This window comes from Vigna unguiculata, chromosome 4 (genome assembly GCF_004118075.2).
Source record: "Vigna unguiculata cultivar IT97K-499-35 chromosome 4, ASM411807v1, whole genome shotgun sequence".
In the NCBI taxonomy this organism is placed as follows: Eukaryota; Viridiplantae; Streptophyta; class Magnoliopsida; order Fabales; family Fabaceae; genus Vigna; species Vigna unguiculata.
This window is the reverse complement of record NC_040282.1, coordinates 20,285,940-20,293,110: the sequence shown is the minus strand read 5'-3', so window position 1 is coordinate 20,293,110 and position 7,171 is coordinate 20,285,940. Positions and strand designations below refer to the sequence as shown.

The 7,171-nt window shown below is 35.1% G+C and overlaps 1 non-coding gene across 1 annotated transcript; it reads left to right on the top strand.

Annotated features, from left to right (window-relative positions):
- The first annotated feature begins 863 nt into the window (after positions 1-863).
- On the top strand, positions 864-935 carry TRNAR-UCU. Its single transcript has one exon. It is a non-coding gene; the product is annotated as a tRNA-Arg (tRNA).
- Positions 936-7,171: the final 6,236 nt, after the last annotated feature.

Below are 7,171 nucleotides of genomic sequence, written 5' to 3'. Positions count from 1 at the left end.
GGTATCAAGATGGGGAAGCAGTGGCAATAGGCTTTAAGTTGTTATAGTAGACTACCAAATAGGTAAAGTTGATTCAGGAACGGATTAAAGTTGGAAGGGTTATTCGGTCGAAGAAGTTGTTTCACCAAAGTTTTTCAGACCATACCAAATTCTCAAGAGGATTGTATCAGTAGCATATGAGATAACATTACCACCTCAGCTAGCAAACTTGCATAATATGTTTCACGTATCTTAGTTGAGGAAGTATGTTCCAGATCCAATACACATATTGAAGGTAGAAGACATCCAAGTAAGAGAATATTTACCTTTGGATTCTCGACTAGTGTGGGTCTTGGACATTCAAACTAAGAAACTTAGATGGAAGAAGATTCACACAATGAAGATACTTTAGAATGAAAATACACAGGAAATGACGTGGGAGTTGGAAGACTATATGAGGAAGGATATCTCTTCCTAGAGTAGAACAATTTTTGAGGACGAAAATTTTTGAGTTGGGGAGGATGTAAGACCCGGAAAAAAGTTAGAGTATTCAGGTGAAGTTATAAAGTGGCTGATGTTTTAAGGAGAACTCTTGGTGTAGTGGTCACATGGTCTAATATTGAAAGCCACATGGAATATATAATTGATTTATTAGAGTTGTTGTTCTATTTATTTTAATTATTTATGGCATTAGAAATACATGTGTTTTTAAATTTGTGGTGCGCATTATATCATGAGGAAGCATGTGGCTCAATGGTTGGAGTATGTGTTTGGTATGGGAAGGGGTATGACTTCATATCGTGGCTGGTACATGAATAATGATTTAAAAAAGTTATAAATATTAATATGTTATTTTATATTACATATATTTGAGTGCACAAGCAGCGTTTGTAGTCTAACGGTTAGGATAATTGCCTTCTAAGCAATAGACCCGGGTTCGACTCCCGGCAAACGCATTATTAGTGAATTTCTTATTATAGGTATAAAATGGAAAAAAAATTCCTTTGAATATATATTTATTATTATTGAAAGCCAACTTAACTGGAATACTTTTTAAATGACAATTTTTCTCACTTTCATAACTTTCTTCTTCCTGTATTCTAGTGTCGGAAGCGGTTTGACTTCGAATCTTGGCTAGCCTTTGTATGGGTTGTAATTGCCACATGAACGATAGAAATGACGAAGTTAATGGTTTTAAGTCTCTAGATTCATATCTTAATGTTGAGGGACCACAAACGGAAAGAATAAAAGTTGTTTTAAATGCTAGAGTTTTTTAGGGGAGAGTGGTGACAACTGGTTAGGGTAAACACCCCAGGTTATATGAGTGTATTAAGTGCTTAAAGAGAGGAAAGGAAACAACAAGAAACAAGCTAAAGAGAATTTGTGGAGACTGAAGTTAGAGGCAGCGAGGGAGACATATTGGAAGTATTGTTGAACCAGGTAAGCGAAAGTTGAACCTTTGTGTTTTATTTTCTTTGCTTTCTATATGATCACTACCTGAGTTTCGGGGGACGGGTAGTAATTCACGTGTTCATGAAACGGTGTTTGAAGTTATCTTGTTGGTGATGATGAATCCTCCCCAAAGCTTATAGCTTTGGCCAACACCTAGGCCTAATTTTCTTTATTTGTTTTTATTCTTAATTAAATAAATAATTCGTTTGGGCAATTAATTTTGTACTACCTTCCTTTAATTTTCTTTGTTTTCTATGTGGGCCAGGAATCTTGATGTAGAAGTGCATGAGTGGACCATGCCTACATCTCAACGCATCAAGCCTCACGAGCGTGATTGGGCCTGAAATCTTTGTCAACAATTGGGCTTGCAACTTGCACTCCAACGTTCTCCACCAGCGTACCACCAATGCATTTGGATGGCAACAAGCAGCCTTTTTTTTCGCACCTACCATGGCATGCTTCTGCATCATTCATTCAACCACGTGTTTGGGCAAAGACCCACTACAACCCAAGTCATTCTTTACTATATTATTTTATATCTTGTTGTGATGCTTGAGAGGGAGAAACCCACGGTTTATGTGTTGCTTTTGGCTTCCATTAGTAATTTTTATATGTTGTTGTGGTGCTTAGAGAGGGACCTGCGGTTTACATATGAACTTGTTCCCCATTTCGTTTGTGGTGCAAAATAAGGTACTCTTTAGTTTGTTTTTTGTTGTTGTAATTAAGGCAACCTTTCTAGTTATGGGACAAGCATGCATGGGCCATTTTTTATTTCATCTTGCACATGATGCCTATGCTCCTACATCAGGTCGCTTTAGTTTTTTTTACATGGACTGCAACGACATGTAGAGGTTAAATGGTTGGGCGTTATGTTTGTTAGATGAACTTGTCCGAAAAAAAATAAGGGAGTTACGGTCTTGGGTGCTACCATCTTAGTTCTCCCACTAGGGCTTAGACGTTATGGATTCCAATTCTATTGTGAGAGAGAGAGCTTGAAGCATACATAGTTGTGAGGGTTACCCGTTACCGACAAAACTACGGATGACTCTTTTGCTTGTGCGAGGGAGTGGAAATGGGTGCTCTTCGCCTGTGTGACGCAATGGAAAAGGATGGGTTCAAGTGCTATACTTTCTCACCTGTGCGAGGCAGTGGAGAGGGAAAAAATGTTTTGCCTTATGTTCCAGTTCGTTGTTGAGTATAGTGCTCGGTGTGAGATTCACATAATTTTTTACTTGTAAGTCTTTGAGGAGCAAGGGAGACATGTCCGTGTTGCGAGGGGAGGATGAATCAAACCACCTTGTTCTAGGAAACCAGATCATGTGGTAGGGAACATGTGGCAGGAAAGCAATAGTGTGTGATTGATATTGTTAGCACAAGTGACCTTGGTGCATGGATTTAATGAAGCAAGTGTATGAGATTATATGAGGTTTATGAAGAATTGATGAAGATACATTGATGATCAAGCTAGAGATCTACTAAATCTGAATTGATGTGAAGATCATGGAGCTTGTTGTTTGTATTGTATTCGTAGACTATATGACATAGGTTAGATGTTGTTTTGTCTTGGGTGTGTCCTTTTTAATATGTTAAAAAGAGTTTTAGCAGGTTAAAAGGCTTGCTGCATATAGTTTTGGTATGAATGTATTCAATAAGTTGAATTGTTATTCAATCAAATGATTTCACTTAAATCAATTGAAATCAATAGATTGTAGACCAAGTCATATAAGTTGGTTTTCAAAGAGATGAGCAAAAAACTGAGATTTCTGAGCGCAAAAACAATGATACGAATTTTGAAAACTCTCTCTAGATTACACAGTATGCAGTTATTGATTGAAGATCTTTGTTGATCTTTGAAGCATTTTTTGATTGGTTTAAGCTAGAAGAACACTTGTTTGGTTGGCTAGGGAGAGCCTTCATCAGGTTTGGTTGTTCTTATGCTTCTATGTTGTTCCTAGTGTGATTCCAAGTTTATAAGTGGGATTCTTATAGTGTTGGGGATAATATTTCTTGTGGGATTCAAGAATATTGGTGTTTTCTCCTTATTCAAAAGTGTAATCTTGGAGGGGTTGTGTAAAACTTTTGAATCTATGCACAGAGGAGGAAAGAAGGCATGCTCAATATGATTGTACAACCAAGAATATCCTCACCTTTTCATTGAACATGGATGAGTTATTTAGAGTCTCTTAATGCAAAAGTGCAAAAGACATGTGGGGTGTGCTTGAATTTACTCATGAGGGAACAAATGATGTGAAGAGGGCAAGGAAGCATCCTTTGATCCAAGAATATGAGTTGTTCAAGATGAAACAAGGAGAATCAATAGATGAAGTGCAAAAGAGATTCACACATATTGTCAACCATCTTATTGGCTTAGAAAAGGGGTTTGATAAAGAAGAGCTAAACATCAAAGTGCTAAAGTGTCTTGATAAGAGATGGCAACTTAAGGTCTTGGTCATCTCAGAATCAAGGGATTTATCCACTATGACCACAACTACATTGTTTGGTAAGCTAAGGGAACATGAAATTGAGATGCAAAGACTAAATGAGCAAGAGTCAAGTGAGAAAAAGATGAATACTATAGCCTTGAAGACTAGCACCAAAAAGAGTGATGAACCCGAGGAGGAAGTGGCCGAATCAAGTGATAATGAGAACTTGAATCTACTAGTTAAGAGGTTTGGAAAGTATCTCAAGAGGAAAGGGAACAAAGGTAATTAAAAGAGGTACAATTCTAAACGAAGTGATTCAAGTAACACGCCTAGTTTATCTTGTTATAATTATGGAAAACAAGGACATATCAAAATTGAATGTCTAAACATTAACAAAGGGAAGGAGAAGAGTGGTGATAGGAAAAAGGAGAAAAAGTCCAAGGAAAGATGTGCCTATAAAGCTTGAAAGAAAATGATGATTCAACAATTAGCTCATCAAAGATGAAAGTTAAGAAGCAAACTTATGCCTCATGGCTGGATATGAGTTTTCTTCATCAAGCCAAGTAAGTTCTCTGTCATCACAAGACAAGAATGACTATTGATGAGTTTATATTTATGCACTCATTTAATGTTTAATACTGGGTTATTTAACTAATTTTTTATGCTTAAAAGAATTTCTTAATTGGCAATTTTGATAATTGGGTTTATTAAACTTGTGTGATAACAATGTGTTAAAAATTGATTTTAGTTGCATAAAATATTCTTAGATATTCTAACGTTTGTTGACGCAGTTGAACTTAAATTTGGTTCATTAAAGGTGTGAAATTAAATTGTTCATAGTTACAAAATCAAGCCAAAATCACGCCATGTCATTAATCCACCACTTTCAAATCAAGCCAACCATATGCTACCATGTCGCAACCTCTCAATGGAAAGTCAAAGATGGTCAAAGTTTGGTCAAAGCTAGTCAATGTTGGTTAAATAAAAAAGGGTTAAGATGCAATTATTGATATATTGGGATTTCCCTACAAATTTGGACTGCAAGAGTGTAGGGGCTGAATTGAAATTTTAGGCAAGATTTAGTTGTTGCTAATTATTTAGACATTTTTAGATAATTAATTAGATAATATCAACCAAGAATATCTTCCAGATATTTTGAAAACTGATAAATCTGTTAATTATTTCAAAGATATTGCACCAACAGATAAAATGACTATATCTCTCCAAATATTTTTAAATAGTCATAATCACTACAAAGATAAATAATATTTATCTTTATCTTCATTTTAAAAGATTATTGAGAGATTTTAGCAAGAGAAAAGTCCAGTCCAAGTGCCATATAGAGAGACCAAGGGGGAAACAAAAAAGACAAGTTCGACACTTCGGAGTTTAGGAACCCTTATGGGGGCCTAATTTCTTTCTCTCTCCATTCTTCTTCTATATTTCTTCTATTTTGATTTTATGGAGTTCCATTATATGGAGACCCTTGGTTGGTTCCATTATAATTTCATCATGGATTCTGTACCGCACCTAGCCAAACTCGACCAAATAAGTAAACAATGTGCATATCGAGGCAGCCAAGTATCCAGCCTAGGCCGAGTTAGCCTAACTTGTACCGGTTTTAACCTAAACTAAACATCTAAAGGGACAACCTGCACCTCATATCACCAACATAAGCCATCAAGGCAAGTAGCCGGCCTAGACCGACTACTCCAGCATATCCGGTAAGATTACAGCCTAAGCCGACCACTTCAATAAACTCAGTATGATAGAAGCCCCCGCATTCAATAAGCCTTAAGGGCTTGGGTTAGGGCCCAAGCCCACTCATAGCCCAAGTTAGAGCCCAAGTCAAGGCCCAGCCCATAGGATGATCAGACATCATTAATGCTCTATAAATACACGTGGACTCCAGCAATTAAGGTACACATTCATTAATCACTGATTTGACTCTCTGAGAGCTTTGGCTTACTTGAGCTTCGGAGATTCTTCTGCAGGTAACCCCTCCTGGGTTCAAGCCGACATGTACCGAATGGGAAGAGGCCAATTAAAGAGATAGCGGACTACATGGTGAGGTGATACTCGTGCCTAACTTATCTTATTTGTTCTCTGCAGGAAGAGATTCTAAGGCTAAAATGAAATAATTTCTTTGTTCTTTTTCTTATTGTTGAGGTTTTAATCCATTTGTGTCTTTTATCTTTCAATCATGTGAAAAGTAATAGTTTTTACATCATAGCTAATTAATGATGTTTTAATCTATATGCATATCAATAATATGAGTTCAAGGGTTTTTAATTTTAATTGAGAATGTACTTTGATTAGAGGTGAAAACTTTAACTAGAATTAATCAAGAATCTACTTTGGTTAATTAACTTTATGCTTGATTTTAGAGGTAGAAGAATGAACATGATTAAGGATAGTAATATTTAATTGAGAATGTACTTTGGTTAAATTTACTATAATTAATCTACAAATTTCTTGCTTTTGATTGAGAATTTACTTTAGTTAATAGTGAGAACACCAACAAATTAATTATGAATTTACATAGATTAATTTGCAAATCTACAACAATAATTAATTGAGCAATAATCTTTAGATAATCGATGATGGATCTATTTTGAAAGAGTAGTGGAATCAATCTATTTTCTTTATCATTGTTTTTTTAATATGTTGTTAACTTTAACTTTTTCTGTTATTTTTCCCAAATTTATTTCACTAACTCTTTTGTATAGTTTTTATAAGAACTAATTTGGTATAAATCAATTACGTGTTCGTTGGGAGACAACTAAGGGTTGACTTTACCCGTACTAATCTTTTGGCTACTTTCTTAACAATACTGAAATTGTTACATATAAGTAGTATTAATTTGATCGTTTCATGACAGCGTGATCAAATTTGTCATTGTTGTTGGGGAACACAGTTAGAATTTTTATCATTTTAGTTATTATTTTATTTTTTTTCCTTATTGTTTTGATTTTATTTTTATTTATCACTAACATCTTCTTTTTCTTTATTTTTTTCTTAAAATTTTTTCTTTTCTTTAAAGCATAATTTTTGTTTGAGGAATTTTGTTGGAAAATTTGTGAAACTAGTTGGGGAACAATTTGGCTAAGGAAAGACAAGGTACTTAAGTTGTCCATTGAGATGCACCTCTTTTTCTTGGAAGTCTACTCAACAAGCTTTCAACATATTTCTTTTCAAAAACCCTCTTTCAAAAATGCAAAATAGTTTTTGATATGAAAATAATCAACAATGTGATTTTGAAATGAACTATAGTTACTATCCAAAGCAACCACATGATTCATATGATTATCAGCAAC